This window comes from Saimiri boliviensis, chromosome 11 (genome assembly GCF_048565385.1).
Source record: "Saimiri boliviensis isolate mSaiBol1 chromosome 11, mSaiBol1.pri, whole genome shotgun sequence".
NCBI lineage: Eukaryota > Metazoa > Chordata > Mammalia > Primates > Cebidae > Saimiri > Saimiri boliviensis.
Window position 1 is genome coordinate 86,246,295 of NC_133459.1, and position 25,105 is coordinate 86,271,399.

Here is a 25,105-nt window from a genome sequence, read left to right on the forward strand (position 1 = left end):
GCAAAGACTTCAAACAATATCCCTATCTTCCACCAATACTTCAAACACATTGGATCTGCTGGATCATACGACCCAAATGCCAGAGAAACTTGCAAAATAGCCTGGACCTATTGCAGAATCTTGTCTTGTTCTGGGCCCCACTTAAAACTTTCAGCTTTCTAGCTCACCCAGTAAATGGACTAGAGTAACACCTGAATGAGGAATATGTTGCCTCCAAAATACAAAGAGCCCCACTAGAAGGGGGACATGCCACATACTTTTAAACAACCAGGTTGCACAAGAACTTACTATTGTGATGACAGAACCAAGATAGGGATGGTGTTAAACCATAAGGAACCAGCATCATGATCCAGTCACCTCCCATGAGGCACTATCTTCAGCACTGGGGATTACAATTCCACATGAATTTCTGGGTGGGGACACAGATCCATATCATATCACTATCCCTTCCCAATCAATGCTCTGACTTTAACAACAGACACTCTTCAAGGCTGGGAGTTCAAATTGTCACAGGATGAGAGGTTCTGGTTTTGATTTTCAATAATCTCAGCCCTGCCAATACAAGAGATAAGGCTCTTCTTTGGGGCACACATGTAAGTTTTCAGGTCATTTATGCAGTGCTTGAGCTGGTAATTCAAATGCTTGACCTAATCCTTTTCTTTACCTACTTTGTCTAGTGATGTTAAAAGCAATCAGCCAATTCTATTAGACTCATTCGTTTGCCAAAAATGTTCAAAAGTAGCATATATACAAACACCCAAACACTTGCATTTTATAAGTAGTAGATTTGGAGTATCCATGTATCTTTATTGCTAGACCTTGTTATGAACTATCAGTTATCTCTTTACTTCTGGAAATAAAGTCATTAGCACCTTTAAATATAATCAGATTAGACAGCCAGTTCAAGAAACTCTCAAACTAACTTACAAAATCCGTTTTTTAAATTATGTTCCTCTAAAAACACTCTCAATACCAAAATCTGTATTAGTTAGGAATCTCCAAAAAAGCAGAACCAACAGGACATACACACACACACACACACACACACACACACACACATATACACACATATATATAAATTCATACATGAATATTTGGGGTAATTGTTGTATGTATTCATATATATATATGGAGAGAGAGAGAGAGAGAGAAAGAGAGAGAGTTGGGAAGGAGTTATAAGGAGTTGATTTGGTTCACACAACTCTGGAGCCTGAGAAGTCTCCGGATCTGCAGTTGACAAGATGGAGACCCAGGAAAATTGACTGTGTAGTTCCAGTCCAAAATCCAGTAGGCTTGAGATCCATGAAGAGCTGGTTCTTTAGTTTGATTCTGAAGGCAGGAAAAGACAGATGTTCCAGTCCAAGGAGTCATACTGAAGTTTACTCTCAATTGAGAAAAGGTCAGACTTTTTTTTCTATTCAGGACTTCAACTGATTAAATGAGGACCACTCACATTAGGAAAAGCAATCTGCTTTACTCAGGCTATCAAGTCAAATGTTAATATAATCCAAAAAGCAGGCCAGCCACAGTATCTCACACCTGTAATCCCCATACTTTGGGGGGCCAAGGCAGGAGGACTGCTTGAGGTTAGAAGTTTGATACCAACCTGGGAAACACAGTGAGACCCTACATCTAAAAAAAAATAAATTAAAAATTAAAAATGTCAAAAAACACCCTCAAACACATATCCAGAATAATGTTTGACAAAATATCTGGGTATCCCATTGTCCAGTCAAGTTGGCACATAAAATTAATCATCAATGGAAATCAAACCAGAATGACCTAGTATTCTTTACGAATTACAGTAAACTTACCTTACTTTTTTCAAATATCACATATACATATGACCATATGAGCATACTGAAATGCCCATGCAAGTGAGAAGTCCTGTTTATTCATCAGTTTCAAAGCATTAGTAAGTGACCTAGATAGTGAACTTACATAAACACATATCACCAAAATACACTGCCAAAAAAAAAGCACCACCAACACCACGATATAACACTTTTTTTTCTAAAGTAGTTTTGTCCAATATTCCCAATCTATGTGATAGTCCATCCTAAGAATCATTGCTGTGACCACAGAGCCTAAGACTGCCATACACACGTGGATCATGGGAATGGATACTTGACTATTTCAACTGTTCTTCATTTTGTATAACCATCAAAGCAATTCTCTCCATTCCACTTGAAATGAATAGCACGTCTTGAGGTTTTGGACAATACTATATTCCTTATCTTTATCAGAAAAAAAAAAAAAAAACACAACGAAAGATACTTTTATTGTCCCTCAAGATTGTAATTGGTTGAATAATTTTCTGCTATAGCATGGGATACATTGCAGTCCTTTCAACTTTAATTAAACATGATTTTATTCTTAAAGCAAAATAATTCATCATTTTAAATCTTTCTTTTCCAAGAAACAAACTTATACTATTTCCACAAGATCAACTAGCAGAGTACTTGAAGCTTTGGTTCCCAAGATGGAAAGTTCCTTATGAATCAGTACCAAGTACAGCATTGAACCAGGAAAGTCTTACTTTCTGAAGGTTTCCAAGGGTCCTAACTCATGGAGAGTCAGGGAAAGGATATGTTTTTTATTTGTGTATCTTAAAAAGGACCAAGGAAGATGTTTTTTCCTTTTTTTTTTTTTTTTTTGAGATAGAGTCTCGCTCTGTTGCCCAGGCTGGAGTTTAGTGGCACAATCTTGGCTCACTGCAGCCTCCACCTCCTGGGCTCAAGTGATTCTCCTACCTCAGCCTCCCTAGTAGCTGGGATTACAGACATGCATCATCATGCTCAGCTAACTTTTGTATTTTAGTAGAAACAGGGTTTCACCATGTTGGCCAGGCTGGTCTTGAACTCCTGACCTCGGGTAATCCGCCCACCTTGGCCTCCCAAAGTGCTGGGATTATAGGCGTAAACCACTGCACCCGGCCGATTTTTTTTTCCTTTTAAATTCCACTGGATTGGTCAAAGGCAGTGGCTCAAACCTGTAATCCCAACCCTTTGGGAGGCTGAGATGTGCAGACTGCTTGAGTTGAGGAGTTCTAGACCAGCCCAGGCAACATGACAAAACCTCATCTCTTTAATAAAAAAAAAACAACTAAAATTAGCTGGGTATAGTGGGGTGTGCCTGTAGTCCCAGCTATTCAAGAGTCTGAGGTGGGAGGATCACCTGAGCCCCGGAGGTAAGGCTGCAGTGAGCCTTGATTGCACCTCTTTGCTTCAGCCTGGGGAACAGAGTGAGACCCTGTCTCAAAAAAAAAAAAAAAAAAGTCAAAAACTCTGAATTGCTTTCTAGCCCTCATATTCCCACTAGTAAGTGTAACCTAGAAGGAAAATAAAAAAGGATTACAAGATAGTCTTTTGAGGAGGTTCCAATACAAAATACAAGATAATCGCTCTTTTAATCCTCTGCAATCTGTATAATAAGACCTTCTCCCTTTGTTAATAATGTTTTCATTCCAGAAGAAAGTACTGCCTAGGGCACTGAAAAACGGTCATCCTCTTCTCCCCTTTATGCTTCAGAATCTTAAGAAAAAAAAAAAAAGATTAGAAATTGAATGTGTATGGAATGCAAAAAGAAGGGTAGAAGTATAATAAAATAAAGGTAGTATTAGACTTATATAGAGGCATCAAAAAATGAACTTTTATTTTTTGATGAAAAACTCTCAAAACAAGATTCCAGAGTCCTTTTTCTCCTTTTCTCTAATCTCTTCTAATTGGCTTGCCAAATTAAACAATGTTCTCCATTTCCTCTCTAAAATATAAGACTTAAGTCCAAGTACACTGAATAGAATATATCATATTGATCCTGGTTAGTAGGCTATATTTCACTACATCCCCATACTTCTCTTTCCATTGGCTAGGTTGTATGCTAATCAAGAATTACTTTGGGGTACATTTTCATTATTCTTTTTTTTTTTCTTTTTTTTTGAGAAAGAGTTTCGCTTTTGTTACCCAGGCTGGAGTGCAATGGCGCAATCTCAGCTCACCACAACCTCCGCCTCCTGGGTTCAGGCAATTCTCCTGCCTCAGCCTCCTGAGTTGCTGGGATTACAGGCATGCACCACCATGCCCAGCTAATGTTTTGTATTTTTAGTAGAAACGGGGTTTCACCATGTTGACCAGGGTGGTCTCGGTCTCTTGACCTCGTGATCCACCCGCCCCGGCCTCCCAAAGTGTTGGGATTACAGGCGTGAGCCACCGCGCCCACCACATTTTCATTATTCTAATTGCTTTTTTGAGTTAAAAATGTTGTAAACTGGTGAAGTATGTGTGAGAAAAGAAAGTTGTGTTTATGAAATTTAAGCTAAATGCTTTGGTAAAGTCTAGATAAAAGCAGTTGCTTTTAAGAGCAGGTGAGACAAGTACAAAAGATTGGGGAAAAGCATTAAAAACCTCAGTGGATATTATATTAAGATTGCAAGACAGAGTCTCACTGCTGCACAGGCTGGAATGCAGTGGCCTGCTTTCGGCTTACTGCAACCTCTGCCTCCCTGGCTCAAGTGATTCTCATGCTTAGCCTCCTGAGTAGCTAGGGTAACAAATGGGCACCACCACACCCAGCTAATTTTTTTGCATTTTCAGTAGAAACAGGGGTTTCACTATGTTGGTCAGGCTGGTCTTGAACTCTTGGCCTCAAATGATCCACCTGCTTCAGCCTCCCAAAGTGCTGGATTTACAGGCATGAGCCATTGCACCCAGCCTGCTTTACAAATATCTTTAAAGTTTTGTTCAGCTTTCAAGAAACCAAAACTAAAAATTGTAGGCAATGCATTTTGATTATGGTTGAACGGAAAAAGACAACTTAGAAATTCAATAAGTGTATCCACATTTTAAAAAAATAATCAAGGCCTTAACCCAACTTCAAAATAGTGCTATATACGCGTACAGTTTCAGGTGTTAATCAAAAATACAATGTTAATGTAATATTTTGAATGATTCTCCACTTTGACTTTTTAAACTGTCTGATTACAATTCTCAAGAGCCTTCCACTACACACCATTTACATGCTCACCTTCCATATGTTATGTTCACTAATTTCTCAATGCCTACTCAATGAACTCTAAACTCTGTGGTCTGGCAAATCTATACATTTTTACCTAACTTCATGTTCTATTTTTATTTTCTATTCATATACCTTATCTTTAGTCCATTAGATTTATTACTCTCTGAACATATGGTTTAGAGAGTAAGCTCATGCTATGCTATTTAAAAGGACGGAAGGAAGGAAGGAGGAGAGGAGGAGAGGAGGGGAGAGGAGGGGAGAGGAGGGGAGAGGAGCGGAGAGGAGGGGAGAGGAGCGGAGAGGAGGGGAGAGGAGGGGAGAGGAGGGGAGAGGAGGGGAGAGGAGGGGAGAGGAGGGGAGAGGAGGGGAGGGAAAGGGAGGGAAGGGGAGAGGAGGGAAGGGAGGGACGGAGGGATAAACCTGGTGGACCTTTGGAGGACAGGATGAGGAAGTGCCAGTTACAGGTTGAGGGAGTTGCAATGTCATCCCATCATGGGTGGGATAGTTGTAAAGTGAATTAGGAGAAACTAAAAGACTCTGGGCTGGGGAGGAAATGACAGATCCTCTATTAGCTGACCATCAACAGAGTTTCAACCAAGAATTTCTAGAACAACCAACAGACTATGTGATTTCAGAACAATTTCCAAAATAATAAATCTTGAAGACTTAAATCTCTTCACTTCTCTCATTCCTGATTCAAGAGGGAATAATTAATTTGATTATTTTTCCACTTTCGGCATTACTTTTCTGCCTCTAATTTTATTATTATTTTTTTATCAATTTTACATAGTTTTCCTAAAAATCGACGGTGTCCCAAAGGAGTTGAAAGCATATGTCCATGCAAAAAGCTGCACAGGAACATTTATAACAACTTTACTCATAATTGCCCAAACTTGGAAGCAACCAAGAAGTTCTCCAATAGGTAAATGGATGAATGAACTATGTTACCTCCAGACAATGAAATAATATTCAGTGCTAAAAAGAAATGAGACATCAAGCCATGAAAAGACAAGGAGAAAATTTAAATACATATTACTAAGTGAAGGAAACAAATCTGAAAAGTTACATGCTGTTTGATTACAACTACGTGGCATTCTGGAAAGGACAAAACTACGGAGACAGTAAAAATAACAGTAGTTGCCAAGGGTTAAAGGGAGGCAGGAATGAATAAGCAGAACACAGGATTTTTAGGACAGTGAAATATTCTATATGATACTATAATAGTGGATACATGTTATCATACATTTGTTCAGACTTACAGAATGTACAACACCAAGAGTGAACCCTAATGTAAACTATGAACTTGGGTGGTAATGATATGTCAAGGCAGGTCTGTCAGTTGTAACAAATGTACCATGCTGCTGAGAGATATGAATAATGGGGGAGACTGCACATGGGGGCAGAGGGTACACCTGAAATTTCTGTATCTTCCTCTTAGTTTTGCTTGAGCCTAAAACAGCTCTTTTAAAATGAAAAGTCTTTTTTTAAAAAAAAAATGACAGTGTTATAAAAATTTCTAAGCTAGAAAAGACCTTGAGTGATTATCTTCCATTTCCCTATTTTAGACAGCATCACAATAACATCATCCTAGACAGATGAAGAGCTATTATTTTTAAAACCTCCGGAGTAGAAGATTCTACAACCTCCCAACATTAACAACTCTCACTGTCAGGAAATTCTTCCATCTATAATCTAAATCTCTCATGCTGCTGTTCAAATCACTTTTCACTCTGCAGAGCTGAGTCAATATTGAGAACAGCTGGTCTTCAGTTTCTATGTAGAAATTCTTCATTTTCTGCCACTGTAATGTAATGAGATTGTATTTTCTGTGTAGCTTTGATTTAGTTCTTCACTTACATCCTTGTCCAAGCTGATTAACCCGTTTCCCAGCCTACACATAGAGTTCATTTGTACCCTTATCTAGACTCCTACATCCCTTTTCAAGTATCTCTACTAGAGCATTATCACAACTTAGTGTAATTATATGTTGATGTGACTGTCTCCCCACACCTCCTTCTATCTTATTCATATGCCTATCTCTGCAACTGATATGTAATTGGCCTTCAATAAATGACTGTCCAATGAATGAATGAATGAATGAAATGGCACCTAGATAAACCATTTTCTTCTAACTATTTAGCTAAGGATGTGGGTATCCTCTGTCAGGTAAGTTTCTCTTGATAAAAAGTAACAACTATTACTAGTTTCGACAAAAACAGAGAATGTATGGAAGAATACTAGAATTGCTTACAGGATCAAAGGAAGAAAGATCAGAAAAGGTAAGAACTAGGGGGTTTTCTCTGCAGGAGGTTGTGGGCCTTCTTTCCAGAGTATTGCAATGTGTCTCAGCTACCAACGACTTTAAATTATACTGTTTCTCTTCTTGCAACACTTCCAGTACACAAAAGAGACAAACTGATTGGCCCACTTAGGTTAGATAACAGACCTGAACCAATTAGTCATGGTCCAGGGAACAAAGATGGCTAACGGAGACACAGCTATCAGGGCAAAGGCCAGCAGAGGACATGTCTGTGCATGATGGCAGCTCCCCAGAAAAGAGGAACCCTGCATTGTAGAGACAGCTGGAACGATGACTACTGCAAACAATCACTGAGCCCTTGGGCCCATTGTCACAGCTGAGTTATTGAGAGGATGTCACAGACCTAAATAAACAAGGTAATTATACTTTTTTTTCATTTGGTTATTTTTCTTTAGGCCCTCTGGTACCAAAATTTAAGATAAAAACCTATCTTACTGAGTTGAAATGTAAATTTCCTTTGAACTAGGGATCAGTACTTGAGCTAGTGATAAATATTATCAAAAGATTTACAGCACACAGAAAAATCTTTCAGAAATTCAGTACTTTTTATATGTCATTGAATTAGTAGCAGACACATATCGGAGCTACTGAATCGCAAAGAGCAAAAAGGTAGAGGTGTTGCCATGGCCTAACACCCTGCCAAGTTGCTCCACATGCCTGCAGCATCCTATTCTGAAGTTCCTCACGAGTACACATGAGAAGAAGACATTGTAAAAGGAGAGGAGGAACAATTGGTCAGTTATGTAATAACAATACTTTGCAATAATTTAGAAGTTTTCAGTTTAAGTCAAATTATTTCATATCTCTTGTCTCATTTTGCAATTGAGTTAGACACCTATGACACATTAAAATAGCCACACAAAAAATTCTTTGCGGCTCTTTCCACAAAGAGAAGTCAATTTCCCAACCCCTTGAATCAGAGCTGATAGAGACTCGGTTTGACTGAATGAGAGAAAATGACTTGGTGTGAATTCCAAGCTTACGCCTTGAGAGACTTCACAAACAAGCAAACAAAAAAATAAGAAATGATGTGGAGACACCAAAATTTGAAGGTATTCGTTGCATTGAAGTAGATAACCTAAACATCACTCAAATGCAGCGGCCCTTTGCCCTTTATTTAATTTGGCACAAATCTATTATCTTCTTACGAAGAAACTTTTGTTTGGTGTATCTTTATCTTTCTATCTATTCATCTGTCTATGAAACCCCCAAGTTTATAGGCAAAGCAGTTTGGTTTCCTAACATTTTAGAAAACAAAAATATACTTCGAATTTGGCTAATCCAGAAGTGCTATTCTCCAGGTTAAGACATTCAGGCAGTGTATAAAGTTTTCCTAAATTTAAGATCACTTTCAAAATTCTTGCTGGTTTTTTGCTTTTTGGTTGTTTTGTGTGTGTGTGTGTTATTTGCTGAGAGAATTAAACTTAACATTTTTATGTTTCCAGTTCTGTTCTCCTGTTTGAGTACCTGAAAGTTAACAGGGTAGTTGTAATCTACAGGCCATCTCCCTGGATGTGGAGATTTGGCTCTGCTTCACTTCAGCTTCTCTGACTTCCTGATTTGAAGATCTGTCACAGGCCCCTGCTGTGAGATCTTCTTTTTCTGTTTTGCTTTTATCTTTACTCAGAGACTTTCAAGAATTCTTCTTTGTTCCTCCCATTTCCATAGTTACTTTGGTATTTGAATATCTTCCTATGTTTCATTCTGCTGAAAGAGTTTATGGATGCTTAGTTTGAATATAGGATGAGAGCTGGGATACTTAATAATTAGCACAGAAGCCAGCCTAGAAATTCCCACAGCTGGCTGTACCATATACCCTTCTGTACTCATTATTTTTACTATGGTTTTGGTAATATTTTGCTTCTCAAAAACGAAACAAAATGACTTGACTAAAGAGGATCATATGGCTCTACCTTTTTATTTATTTTTAATCTAATGCCATTATTGTTCTTTTGTCGGTTTCCAGTTCTGATTTTATTTTATCCCATGATAATTCTTTGGTTTTCTATATCTCATTATTCTATTCCCCCTTCCCTAAATATAGCATCTCTTTTTACTCTGAAAAAGGATTGTGATCATCCTGATAAACAGTAGGCAAAAAAATCCTAAGCTCTTTCGAACAAGAGTTAAAACATATTATTTTAAGAGATGTCTTCAATCTCTATGATTTCTCCAGACACCAGGACACAATAGAACCAGCTGCCTCTCTTCACATTCATTAGCTGCCACCCCAAAAGAAACAATGATACCCTGAAATGAAGGGAGGAAGGGGCTTCATGAGAAAATTGGGACACTATTGATGAAAAACATCAAAAAGAAATTCTTCTAATTCACTTTAAATGGAGTTTCTATTGGGAAAAAATAAATAAATAAAGTGGAGCATTTGATCCCATTCATCAAAAAGCACTTACTGAGCTCCTTGGTAATACAGGTTATATCTGCATGCCTCAGTTTCCAGCGTGCTTATATAAATTATCTCATATGTGAGGTAGATAAGCAGATAATCAATGAGTTATTGTCTATGAAACAGTTTAACTGAATACACAATATAAACATTAAGAAAAAATATTTCTGTTTTACGCATAAGCAAATGGGGTCTCAAAGAAGTGGAGATCCCTACCTAGTCTCACAGGCCTGGTGTTCTGACTTCCATAAAGCTTTGCATCACACTGCTTTCCTGTGAGTCTCCTCTGTGCAAGGCAGAGGGATATATGGAAACCTCTGATTTGAAAAGGTTTACAAATCAGTTACAGAGAGATGTCACACACATAAAAGAGTAACATGATGATGATGGTGGTGGTGGTGGTGATGATGATGTTAGTTAACACTTTTATAGTGCTTACCCTGTGCTAGGCATTGTTACACATGCAGTGATCCATTTAATTCTCTCAGCAATCTTTTAAAATAGGCATCATGAGATAATTGAGGCACAGAGAGATTTAGTTACTTGCCCGAAGTCACCCGGATAGTGGGTGGTAGGACTGAAATCATTCGATGTCAGCTGCCTGGCACCAGGGGCTATGTTTGACTACTATACTCTACTGCCTTTCTGTAAAACAGTATATGGAATACATTCCATATTCATGATGTAATTAGTATGCTAGAATGTCAGGGAGATTTATATTGGGGGAAAAAAAGACAAGCATTTGTCTCACCAAAAAACTGATATAGAACAGAAATTTGGGGGAAGATTTAGTTAAACAGAAGAAGCTAAGAAAATATGAAAGGTAGAAAAGAAAAAGAAATTCTGCTCCATGTTTTCAGGAACTACCCATGGAACCTGTGTGACTAAAAGAGAGGATCTGTGTGGTGGCAAAATGGATATTGACTGGAGTGTTAAGCGTGAATATATTGTGACTTGTCTGCAATGAAAAGCTAAGACTAGACTCAGTAACAAATAATGGGAAACTGCAAAGGCTAAAGTTCTCAAAAATTTGCTTTCCTGTGATAAACATTAGGGAGAGGAAGGCATAAAACTGAGAAGAGCAGTTAAGCAACGATTGCACTAGTCCCTGTGTCATGAGGTCACAGAGGGGCTTAGGCTAGAGTGATGTGCACGGGGAAGGGAAGGATAGCAAGGATATAACCAACATTACCCACTGAGGATTAATAGGACCTGGCGACTGACAGGATGAGGAAAATAAGAAATTCCCAAGGTGACTCGAAGCTTCCAAGCTTGCATGAATAAGAAAATAACAATGCCATTTATAGAAACATGGATGTCCAAAAAGGGAGCTGATTTGGAGACATTCAGATTTGAATATACTAAATTTAGGGTGACAGGATAAATCCAAGTTGAAAGGCTGAGAATTGATCAGCAAATATTTATTGAACCCCTACATTGTGTTAAGACAACATACTAGAGCCTGGGGAGACTGCTGTGACAATAAAAGGCCCCTCCTCTCGGAAGCTTGGAGTGGCAACTAGAGGATTATGTAGATTAGAAGAAAGCCAATCTGCTAGACTAGATGGCTAGAACCGGGATGGTGCTGTGTGTGTGTGTGTATGTATATATATATATATATATATTTTTTTTTTCTCTCTCTCTCTCTCTTTCTCTCTTCTTATATTTAACCTTCTAAGATTCAACTATTTATAATCAGTCTTTTACCCCATTGAGTGAATTACTATGCACAGTTGTTTTTCTTCACAGAGAATTAAAGTTAAAAATGCTTATTTAGGAAACCTAGAGACAGGAGGGTATTTCGCATACCAGCTTGGGTTTGCTAACAATAGGAATTATCAAGCTTCCAGTCAAGAGCCAGCACCAAAAAGAGGAAATAAACCAACTGCACAACAACCTGTTTGTTGATGGAGATCAGCAAGTTGCTCCTCAAATGGGCATGCAGCCCCTAGGCAGATGACAACTATTTGCAGCTCACCCTTGTGCCTGTCACTGGGTCTGGAGCTTCGTTTCAGAGTAGAGGAACTAGAACCTCCACTGTTCTTAGTGTATAGGTGCCCAAGTGCTAGATATGGCCTATGGGCCTATTCTGTGTGGCCTATATAAGATTGTTTCTTTGAGACAATACTTAAACTTCAGGTTTGGAATTCAGAGGTTACACATAAAACTCAAGATTTCCAGCTGCTCTTGAAAAATCAGAATGTATTGTCAACATTGGGTCTGCTTTTCTGCTGACAATATTGGGGTGGAGTTAAGTTAGAACTGCTCCCACATAGACACAGTCCATACCCCTCATACAACAAATACTTGGTTACCTCACTCCTGATGTTATCTGTCTGGCTCCTGTAGTATTTGAACTTGCAAACTCTCCAATGTGTAGTTCTCTAGGGAAGTTAAGCAAACGTGCTTGCTGGCAAGAGATAGTAGACCAAGAAACTGTAGCTGCATCCGACATACTAAGAGCAATGAAAAATTGAAGGCACTCTCCAATAGTAAATAGGGGGCTCTTTCAGGAGAAAGATGCTTTGGTCATTAGCAAATGACACTTTGGGCATGTAATTTATATTTTCTGAAACTCAACCTCCTGATTTGTAAATTGAATCTAATAGGGATTCAACAATCCCACTACTGGTTATGTATCCAAAGGAAATAAAATCAGTGTATTGAAGAGATAGCCGCACTTTCATGTTCACTGAAGCATTATTTATAATAACTAAGATAGACAATCAGCCTAAGTGTCCATTAACAGATGAATGTACAAAAAAAAATGTGTTACATATACACAATGTAATCCTATTCAGCCTTTTAAAAGAAGGAAATCCTATCATTTGCCACAACACGGATAAACCTGGAGAAGATTAAGTGAAATAAGCCAGGCAATCAAGGGACAAAGAACATATGATCTCAAATGTAGAATGTAAAAATGTTGAACTCATAGAAGTAGACAGTGTAATGGTGGTTACCAAGGGCTGGGGGTGTGGAGTTGGGGGGAAGATGTTGGTCAAAGGATATAAAATTTCAGTTAGACAGCAGGAATAAGTTCAAAAGATCTATTGTACAATATGATTGCTATAGTTAATAACAAGATATTGTATCCTTGAAAATTACTTGAAGGGTAGCTTTTAAGTGTTCTTACCAGACACGCACAAAAAGTATGTGATGTAATGCATGTTAATTCACTTGATTTAGTCATTTCACAATGTGTACATATTTTTAAATGATGTACATGATAAATACATAGTTTTTATTTGTCAACTAAAACATTTTAAAAAGAAACTAGCCGGGCGCGGTGGCTCAAGCCTGTAATCCCAGCACTTTGGGAGGCCGAGGCGGGTGAATCACGAGGTCAAGAGATCGAGACCATCCTGGTCAACATGGTGAAACCCCGTCTCTACTAAAAAATACAAAAAATTAGCTGGGCATGGTGGTGCGTGCCTGTAATCCCAGCTACTCAGGAGGCTGAGGCAGGAGAATTGCCTGAACCCAGGAGGCGGAGGTTGTGGTGAGCCGAGATCGTGCCATTGCACTCCAGCCTGGGTAACAAAAGCAAAACTCCGTCTCAAAAAAAAAAAAAAAAAAAATGAAAGAAACTAACAGGATTTTCCCCCCTAAAAAATTGCTGATGCCATTAAATGAGATCATGCAACATGAAATCCTTAGTGCAGCACCTGGCATTTATGATTGCTAAGTAAATTAAAATAATTCTTATAATTGTAGGTATTCTTTTCAGAGGCAATCACAAGCTTCAGGTGCAAATGTAAGCTGGCTTTCTGTATACTTCACTCACGTATGTCTACTAAGCACCTATTCTAGCTTCATGCAAGGCATTGGAAACACATATAGAACAGACATACCATCTAAGAAGAAAAATTGGAAGTAAAAGACTGAGAAGAGGCCAAGAAAATTCAAGACCACAGTCAAGGAAAGAGTATAGGCCAGTTGCAGTGGCTCACACCTGTAATCCCAGCACTTTGGGAGGCCTAGCTAGGCACATCACCTGAGGTCAGGCGTTCAAGAACCAGCCTGGCCAATGTGGTAAAACTCCATCTCTACAAAAACACAAAAATTAGCCGGGCATGATGGCAGATGCCTGTAATCCCAGCTACTCGGGAGGCTGAGGTGAGAGAATCACTTGAAGACGGGAGGCAGAGGTTGCAGTGAGCCGAGATCATGCCATTACACTCCAGCCTGGGCAACAGAGTGAGACTCTGTCTCAGGAGAAAAAAAAAAAATTATACAGAAAGATGTCACAAAAAGATGAAAGGCAAAGAATAAGTCTCTTCCTATGTTGAATTTAGATACAACATTTCATCCTCCACAGAAAAATGAGCATCCACAAAAAATGACTCTAACAACTAACCCTTACATAGCACTTACTACACATCAAGCAGTATTCCAGCTGTTAATACTTTATACATATTAGTTCATATAATTTGCAGAACAACTTTTAGATAGGTTATTTTATTTGGCTTTTACAAGTGCATAAAAAATGGCTCACAGAAGTCAATAATTTGCCCAAGGTTATTCAACTAACAAATTGGTAGAGATAAGCTTTAAAACTAGGAATTCTGACTCCACATCAATGTTTTTAAGCACTTTCAGATATGTAGAAGGTAACTTGCAATTAGATTCTGGAAAAAAATGTATTTTCATGACTGACACCCTTCCAAAAAATGTAGTCTAACATGTGCAACCCAGCATGCTACTTTCTAGAATACATATAGAAGTAGACTAATGAAATCTGACCTTCCATGTTTTCTGATCAAACTTTTGCTTTGCTGTCAGAAAAGATTAAAACCAAATCAGGGTTTTGAAGTTCTGAGGAGGAAATAAACAGACCTTGGGCATGCCCAGGAGCAGGCACACCACTTCTGCTTTCCAGTGAGTGCTGAAATTCTGAAAAAGAGAGCTGAATTTGGAAACTGAATGACTGACCATATAAATAATGTTTAAGCCAGGCATGGTGGCACATGCCTGTAGTCCCTGCTACTGGGGAGGCTGAGGTGGGAGGATCGTGTGAGCCCAGAAGTTTCAGTCCAGCCTGGACAACACAGGGAGACCCCATCTCTAATATAATAATAATAATATGTAAAAAACTAAAATGTGATAGAATGGGATGTGGATTGCTGCCCCTCCCAGGGTGGGAGCACTTCACTGAGTCAGAGTAGCAAGAGATTCTCAATGTCTTGCCAAACTGTCTGAGTACTTGGCACAGTTCAATTACACACCAAAAAAAAAAAAAAAAAAAAAAAAGAAAAAAAATCACAAATACAGAAAATGAGGTCAGTAATGATACTAGAAACTTTTTTATTGGAGCACTTACTCTGTGTCAGGTACAATTCCCAGTGCTTCCCAGGCCGTATCTCGTTTAACTTTATAACTCTATGAGAGAGGTAGTAATATTTTCATTTCATAAAGGAAGAAACCAAAGCACAAAGGTCACACAACTAATAAGCACTTTCCAGAATTTGAACTCAAGTAGCTTGGCTTAGAGCCCATTGTTAATCACAACCATTTATTACATTCAGGTAAACATGTAATCTTGATTTTTAAATATCTTTTGACTAGGTTGATATTTTTATACAACATAGAACATTTCTCAGGCCTTATTAAGGCCTGAATCAAAAAGCCCATGATCTTAACTGCAGAGGGGTTGATCTCCCTATTAACATTTCTCTCCTATTAACTTGGGCTAGGCCTAAACTTTAAAGCTGATACATATTTTTAGGTTGGGTATAGATACAGACATAAATGTTGACACTAGTTTCTAGAATGATTGAGAAAGAAATTATATGAAATTTGAGTTGGTAACAGATATATCTTCATGTTTATTTAGATTGATTAAGTAGTTGTTTTCTTTTCATGTAGAGTAAATTTTGTTATTTTAAGTGGCACAATTAGATAGTAAATCCATTAAATATTTTTTTCTACCTACAAGAACAAAATTTGAATAGAATCTTCAACATGAAAAACTAAAATCTCCTCACTAAAATCATATAATGGTTCACCACTAGATGGAGCAACTAAATTTTAATTTTTTTTCATTCATGGCAAATCTTTAAGCTTCTTTTGAATTTAGTCCTGATTTTAGGTTGCCTATTTCTTAACTGCTCCCTTTTCTTTTTCTTTATCAGATGTTTAGAAGCATATTACAATCTCTAGTAGAGAAAATTTAATAAAAACAATGCCACAATTAGTGCACTGAATGCTTGTAAAGAAAGTTTTGAGACAAAAGGAAACTAAAAAAGATTGACCATAGGCAAATAAAAGTTTAGGAATTAAAGCAAAATAAAAAATTTTAACTTACATTAATTTTAATATGTTTAACAATGATATTCACTGTTCTATCTGCAATCTACTATCTGACAATGTTACTCATCCCGTTAAACCAAGCAAAAAAGACCTCTTACCTACCAGAATAAGTATCACACAGTTTGTGAATATATAGCTTCATGCATACATGATTCATGAATGCATCAAACAATACAAGTCCTAGCTGAAAGACTCAGGATAATGTTTGATAGTTTGACATGAGAAACACAACAGTTTAGGCTTAGTAATTTCTGTGCAATTCAGGGAGTTTTTACAGACCATGTGTATTATTCTCTTTCCACTAAAAACCAAAGCAATCATTCATTCATTTAATAAGTATTTATTGAGAGATGGCTATGTGCTGAGCCTTATAATGTCCGATCACTTTCATCACAGAGACAAAAGATATTGTCCCAGAATTAGTTCAAAGCTGATCATCCCCTTAAATTTGCAGCCTAGCATAGGTCTGCTGTGGACCAACAAGGAGGAAAAATAGCTAGAATTAATAACTGCTGAAGCTTGTGAAAATCAAGGTGATGAAAGAAGATAATCTAAACTGAATGAGGACAGGATGTTTCCTTTATCCTCTACTGACTAAGGTTGTCACCAGTTGCTGTACATAGGACATTAGAAATCAGCATCAGAACCACACAGAACATTATTTAAAATTTATTCTGTGCATCACTGTATTTAATATAGCTATTTGCAAGTTTTATGCTCATATTTCAGGCCAAGCCATTTTCATCTTTTTGTCACTATTACAAAGACCTAAATAATACTTTGTATAACATTAAAATTCTTTGTCTAGACTGACAACTGGGGTCAAATTCTGTTAATCAGAAGGCCCAGGTCAGGTGAGCAGCACTTAAAAAAAAAAAAAAAAATTCCTCATTAAAGTTTTTTCCTGCTTGAATGGGACAGCCACATTAATGCTCAAACACATTTCCAATTAGGCTTTTTGGTTATGCACTCAATGACTATGAAATTTTATCATATTTTTTTAAATTAATAATTACTTTTTTATTTCAAGAGACAGGGTTTGTCTGTTGCCCAGGCTGGAGTGCAGTGGCACGATCTTAGCTCACTGCAGCCTCCAACTCCTGGCCTCAAGTGATCCTCTACCTCAGTCTCCGGAGTAGCTGTGACTACAGGTGCATGCCACCACTCAGCTGAATTTTTATCTTATTTAGACTTCAAAGAAGTTGACTGTTTTCCAAGTCCTTAGGAAATTCAAAATAACAAATGAGAAAGAGGATGACAATAACAGATATTTATTGAGCACCTGTTATTTTCAGGGCAATGTTTTAAGCATTTTATTTCACTTAATCTTCATGACAACCTTATGAGGTAGGTACAATTATTATCTGCAACTTCATACATGATAAAACTGAAGAGCAGAAAGGTTAAGTAACTTGCCCCACAGTTACATGGCTTTTATATGGCAGATCTGAGATTTCCACACAAACAACCTGGATCCAGACTCACTATGAAAACCACTAGCTATATTATGAAGAAAGATTGTTACTGGCAGACTCATAGACAGCAGCAAGAAATGACCATTACTAACTTGACAGCAAGGGAAGAGATGAAACACGAAGAACAGCTAAAGAAATTCAAAGTGCACAGCAACCTAGGGTCCTTTTAAACACCAGGAAACTGCTCTTTAAATAATTTTTGGTTTTGTTTGTTTGTTTTTTTCTTTTTTGAGACGGAATCTCACTTGGTCACCCAGCCTGGAGTGCAGTGGTGGGATCTCCACTCACTGCAATCTCTGCCTCCCAGGTTCAAGCGATTCTCCTGCCTCAGCCTCCAGAGTAGCTGGGACTACAGGCACATGCCACCATGCCCAGCTAATTTTTTGAAATACATAGTTTTCCAGATTTTCCAAGACAATTCAGATTTTACATATTTCTATAACCCCTACAAAGAAACCCAAAAATTTCCCACTGTTTTTCTCAGTTTTCAACTCAGAAAATATAGTTACTACCCAAAGCTTACTCGGCATGTAGGACCGTCTAGCAATGATTACAATGCAGCCCAGAAACTATCAGAGTCTATGTGCGAATCCAACTGTATCCTGGTAGGAAACATCATGGACTCCTAAGTTCTCTGAGAGCCATTTGTGTTCCCCCTCCTGCCCAAACTAGGGACCCTGATAGAATAGTCAGGCTTTCTCCTAATGAGGGGCTGGAATCTAACGCGTACTCACAGATAGCCTCCACTAAGGGGAAGGCTTACAGAGGAGATACCACAAATCTTGTTAAGATGGCAGGGCATGTGCCCCACCCGACCAGGAGAACTAGAGTTACTGGATTTGTGGGTATGCACAGCATACTAAGGAGTCAGTCCTCACAGATATAACATGGCTTAGACCCGATCATATGTGTCAGATGAGGAAAGGGAAAAGCTGTGAAAACTAGCCCCACTCCTATGAGACAAGCAGAAGCAAGAGAATATTGGTATACTACTGTCTGGCTCCACTGGGATCGACATCCTGAGCCAGCTTTTCAGGGTGAGTCCCCCTTTCTCCTAAGACAAAAAATGAACTAGAGAGCCTTTTGGGAGCTCTATGAACTCTCTAGAGAAAGACAAATAATTCCGTATACAAATGATGCCATGAGAGTGGAGTGGGTATATGCATGGGTCCAGGTTTTATGATCCCTAAAGCTAATATAATTTAGGAATACATTTTTTAAGAAAAAGAACACAAAACAATGAATACAAACAATTAGATTCAAAAATGAAAACTCATATCCAATGAGAAATCACAACAAATTACCAGTCTTGAAAAACTGACAGATACCACAAACATTCAGAAAAATGACATAATATTTTATTAATTAATTTTAAAACATAATCTATAATGCTTTTTTCTATATTTTAGGACTGTTATCAAATTTGGAAAATATTGAGGTTTTATCATAAATCAGCTTAAGATTTCAGGAAAATTCAGGTTTTCTTGGCAAGGACTACAGCAAAGAATTCTTTGAATTCACAACACTCTAATTGTATTGCTGGGGTGTTAGAAGCAGCACAGAGGTGGTGAGCCTGAAAACTTAAGCTTCCTTAACTTAATGAAAAACACACTTCTCTGTGAGCAGACAACTTCCAAGGTAGATTTGAGAAGCAGTAGAAAGCTCAGTAGTGATTATTTCTGTGTGGGCAATAGAAGCTAGCTGCCTGCTGGAAGACTCCCACAGGTGGCCATTCGGAGACTTTGGGAATCCCTTTACTTTGGGAATCACTTTACGTCTCAACAAAGTAAGCCACACATTATCAACAGCAACTCAGAGGCTTTAGCTGGGTGTAGAAATCTCTGCATCTGCAAAGTAAAAGAGGATTTGCATGAATTTGGACCATGTCAGTCCCTAGTGAGAGTGGCCTGAGATGCTACAGAGTGCTGCCCAGAGGAAAAGTATACACTCAAATGCAGAAGACAGGAACAGATGCATCATCATGGGTGGTTTTCAAAAACCACTACTTTATTTCATTTAGAAATATAGTGTTGCAATTGATGGTATTTAGGGGCTCTACCTGAAAACAATGTTTCAGCTTTGAAATCAAGTAGACTTAGATTTCTTCACCCTGTTTCAACATTTATTAACTCTTGCTAATCTTGTTTCATCTATAACCTCAAACCACACACAATCCCCTTCACCTCCAGGCAGTTTTAAAACAAACTCTAGACATCATTTACTGCTCAATCATAAGTATTCCGACTGTAACTTGAAAAGAAAGGACTCTAGAAAATATTAACCCTAATATCATGATCACACTTTTGAAATTAATACTATTTCTATAATATCAAGAAATGTGCAGTTATATACTTTCTTCTATTGATGCAAAAACTGGAAGAAAGAAAACCCTCCAATAAACTGACAGTGAAAAATACTGTTTAAATCTTAGTTTTGATGAGTATGTGACCATGCTATGAGTATGTGACCATGGCAAATACAAGTAATCCTTCTGGACCTGGATTTACCCCTCGAAAGTGAATAAAATGCCTGACCCACTTAGTTCTAATTCTCTCATCACTGTTTGCAAATACCAGGTTACTTTTTTAAGCTTTAATATCTCAGTAAAATGATAATAAAAACTACCTTAGAAAGTTGTTACGAATATTAACGAAGATAAAACATGTGAAGTGCCTGGCATAAAACTATCACTCAAAATAATATATTAGTTATCTTTCTCTTTTGAATCCCAAACTTAACTTGAAACAATACTGCTACATGTAGTTGTGTATAATCAATGCTCTGATTTTCTCCCTCCTATATTTATGATGACCTAGCAAACAGCTCAGTTTGTGTGTAATCCAAAGATCAGAGAGATTTATTGACTTGCCCAAAGTGCACAGCTGTTGAATATCTGAACCAGAATTTGCATAGAAAGCTCCTTACTCCTCCTATTCTTCTGAATCTGTGATATCAAATGAAATTTAATCTGTGCTTAGAATATTCTGTTCAGAGACAGGGAGACATATAATCATCTCAAGGAAAAATTTCATTTAGGTTGTTTTTTAAATTTTTTTGAAACTTGGAGAAAATGAAACTACCTTAAAAATTATTTCTTGGGTGTTCAATATGCCAGAAGTTTCAGTTCTACTCTCTCTCCTAAAACAAAGCCATGTAAAGGTTTTATAAAAACTAACCATATTGAAGCTCAAATGTCCAATTTGTTATATAAAGTTTAACCTTTTAAAGCCAAGTGTTTATTGACCTTCAATAAATAATCACATTTAAAATCTGTCAATGAGAGTTTGCAGTGATTTTTAAATACTACACGAAAATGGCCGTATTTTCTCATAAAATGAAATCAGAAAATATTACCTACCAGAAACACTGTAGCTTGACCAAATGCTAATTGCAAGCAGTGTTCCTGTTGTAACTTGGGTTGCGGGTGGTATGCTAGATACTCTCCAATCTTTCTTGATTTTGTGTATTCAGAAAGCCGAAGCCATGAAGTGGCTGTGGCTTCCCAGCAACAGGTCCTCCAGTAGGAGCACAGGCTCTTCAGACTCTGGGATTCATTTCCTTAACTTACTCACTTTAATGCCTTCTGGGTGAATACTAGGTCTTTCTCAGCTACAAAATCTATTTTTACAACTTTTTAAAAAATCTCGGTGGTTTTGTATTTTTTTCTTTGTATGAATCCCACATTTCTTCTTGTTTCTAGGTATTTTAAGTGGTTTGTTGCTATGTGAGTGAAATTCTTATCCTTGAATTTTCTTACTGACATTTATTGGTATATACGTAAATTTTCATGGGCCTAGGGTTTAATATTCCCTATGAGACCTGTATGAGAAGACAGAAGAGATGCCCTCAAACATCTCCAGTCATAGGTAACCGTTAACCCTAAGGCAGCGTTGGAATTCAAAATGACTTCAGACAATTAGAGAAACGTTCTAAACAAAGGATATCATATTGAGTGATGGCAGATGTTACAGAAAACAATAACAAATCTAATTATCAGAAAGAAAATAATAATTAGCCGACCATGAGTGAGCATGAGGCACTGCATTTTTTTGTGACCTATAAAATTGAAATCTGGAGTATAAGAACCATTAAGCAAGCTTCCTTCTGTTTTCAGTGCCAGGCATCCTCTTACTCTGAAAAACGAAATTTTTTTCATTTAAGTAAAAATAAATCTCTACCACAACACCCTCTAACTCTGACAACCACCACTTGAATATAAATACAAAGAGATCTTAGAACCTAAGTGACATGAACACTGTAAAAATGAGTATAAGAGTTTAAAAAAAAATTAGAAGATGGAATTACAGGAAGGATAAAGGAAATGTCCTGTAATGCCCAACATTGTCCATATACACTGATGACAAAACAAGATGAAACAGCCTTAACCCATAACATGAAGTCATGCTGTCAATGTCAGTGTTTTCAGACAGCAGGTTTATTAATCATTGAAACGAACTGACACATGAAGTTGTCAAATTTTCTGTTCTGGAAGTGTTATTAATTTTTTAATGTGCTACTGGATTCTAAGAATACTGACAATTTAAGTGATCTCAGACTGTTTTTAAAGATGCAAGTGGCTAAGCTAGTCACAGTTAAGAAAGTAAATAAATCACCTTATTCCTGAATGCAAACAAAAGGACTTTATAGTGGCTTGGAAAAATCATAATCTTTTTTTACAGTTCTTAGTGTAAGAGGAACACAGGATGTTTACACCCAGCAACCTTCCAGGCCTAGTCTCTGGTGCCTGCTGTGCTTCATTAAGGATAGATAAGAAGCAACTTGGAAGTAAGGTAGGATCTTATAGGATCAGATACAAACTTATCTCTTAACTAGCCCAAAGAATAAGCAGGGAAGAGACTTTCAGCAGCTGAGAAATAAACCTTTAGGATTTTCAAATGGATGCTGGTATAATTTAATTAACTTAAAGAGATTTGGGATCAAAGGACTTGCATTTAAGGTTAGTATAATCTCTTACAGAAAACATTAAGCACGGGTTAGGAAAGATAACAGCAATGCCAAGGACTATAACAGAGCCTAAAGAATTATTCCTTGCTCCATTAAAAAAAAATACATATACATACATATATGTGTATGTATTTTTTAAATATATATACATATACATATATACATATGTATATGTATATGTATTTTTTTAATGGTATATTCAGCATTGAGATGTTGCCCTTTGAACTGCCCAGTGTCAGTACCGAACAGTTAAACCAAATCACAAAGGGTCTTGTGTGCCATGCAAATTAATTGAACTTGATCTGGTAGGTAATAGGAACTATCTTAGGAGTGGCGAAATCTGAGTTGCATTTTAGAAATTTCTTTTCAATGGCAACATGAAAGATGGACTACAGAAGGCTTGAGACTAGAGACAGGGAAATCTTTTAAGAAGCTATTTTAAAAGTCCAGAAGAGATGATATACATCTAAGGGAAGGCCTTATGGCAATGGCAATCAGGCTTATGAGAAGAAAACTAGTCTGAGCAAGAGATGTTTGAAAAGTAGGTTCAACATAACTACGTTACTAATTAAATGAGAAACACAGACATGAGACCATTCTAAGTTTTCTGGCTTGATTAGACAGGTGATTCATAGTACCATTAACTCAAGTAGATAATGTAGAAGGAAAAGTACATTTCAGGAAAACAGTAATAATGAGTTTAGTTGAAGATACATGCATAGGGTCTGAGCTAGAAATAGTTCATTGTTCTTTAGAAACATTTTGTTGTTAGGACAAAGAGTTGAGCAAGACAGACATACATGTGTAGGTGATAACCTACTTAATAGGAGTTGATGAGTTCCCTCATGTGTGGAAGACTGATTCCTAATCACTTCCCAACTCAATACACCTGAGTCCTACATCATCGTCTATTGGCAAGTGTGGCAATATAGTCATTTTAAAGGGATATGTTAAGATTCTCACCTTCCAGTGTAAAGAAGCATATTAAGTGACAGAATCCCTGAAAATGGCAATACTTAAGACACTACTGGGTAAACTTGAATGTATAAAAACCCCTAGTGAGCTTGTTAAAATGGGCAGGGTGCAGCAGCTCATGCCTGTAATCCCAGCACTTGAGAAGGCTGAGGCATGAGGATCTCTTGAGGCCAGAAGTTCAAGACCAGCCTGGGCAGTATAGTGAGATCTCCATCTCTACAAGGGGAGAAAAAATGAAGATGTTTATGTCCATCCCCAAAGACAAATTCAGTGGTCTGGGTGGGCTTCAGGAGCCTGCATGTTTAAAAACCAACTCCAGTTATTTCTTATAAACACAGAGGTTTGTGAAGTTCCTTGGAAGGTCTAATTAAAAAGAAAAAATATAGTAGTCAGAATTTTGCATATGTGGATTTTGCCTTTAAAATGACCATGTGTTTAACTTGTGTCAGATTATCTCCTTTGGTTTTAAAGTTCATGCTTTTAGTCAAAACCTAGCAATTATTTTTCCTGGAAACGTTTATAACAAGTAAATCTGTCTGCCTTGAGTCATACAGCGTATTTCCCTTTCCCGAGGCTTAACAAAGAAGAAAATAATCTAAAGTTAAAACAAAACAAGTGGTGAAGAGGAATTGGTTTACGAAATTTGAAAGTGACTAATTTAAAATTTTAGAGTCATTATGCTTAATGGACAGGGTCTTAGACGAAATTACAGAAAACCTGCATTAGTACTAACCTTGAGCTAGTATTTTGGCATGTCTATGCTTTCATTTTGCCGTTTATCTCAAGAAAGTCTTGAGCTTCAAAAATTTCTTAAGATTCTGGACAATATTGCATGTTAGACTGAGCCAAATTAAAATGGTATTTAGCCATTTTTGACCTACAAAAATGGCAATTTCATATGGTTCAACATATCTAGGATGGAAATGACCTATTTATTCAGCATGATCAGTCTGGGGCTCTGTGTCTTTCTACCTCACAATTGGCTTGCCTTATTTTTCTCCAATTACAATAGTCTTCCTCCATGGCCATAAACAGACCACACTCACTTTCTGTCTTTCTAGCTCTGAAACTTCAAAGGAACAATCACCCTTTTTACCTCTAAATTGAAAAATCCTCCAGAAGGACTAAGATTGGAATAGCCTGGAGTACCACTATGGGCTAGAAATGGATCACTCTCATACCCCAGTGACCAGAGGGAAGAATAGTATGAACGGTAGCATTTGGTCCCCTAAAGAAGGTGTGGTGCTGTGCAGACAAACCTATAGATAGTCTCTACATCTCTGTATGTCTCCGGGTGCATAGAGATTTAAAATATACTTTCCTCATAGAAAGGAAACATTGTAACTAGACTAAACTAAACCAGAAGGAAGAAGATTTGAATTCAAAATCTTTGTGACTTGAAAAGTCATTTTCTTCTTTTGAATATATTTTCTTATATGAAAAATGTATTATAAATACCTCATAGGGCTATTACAGTATTATATAAAATCATGCATATGAAACTACTTTGGAATTTGTAAAGAACTACAGAAGTTAAGGAATCTTTCACTCAATAAGCATCTATTGAGTGCCTACCGGGGGGTTGTAAACTTTATTAGTTTCTGGAAATATAAAGATGAATACACAATGATGAATACAATA

The 25,105-nt window shown here is 37.4% G+C and overlaps 1 long non-coding RNA gene across 3 annotated transcripts in view; it reads right to left on the reverse strand.

The window, feature by feature from the left end:
- The window catches only part of LOC141580294 (uncharacterized), a 146,825-nt gene that overhangs the window by 97,507 nt on the left and 24,213 nt on the right, over positions 1 to 25,105 (reverse strand). The window lies entirely within an intron of this gene.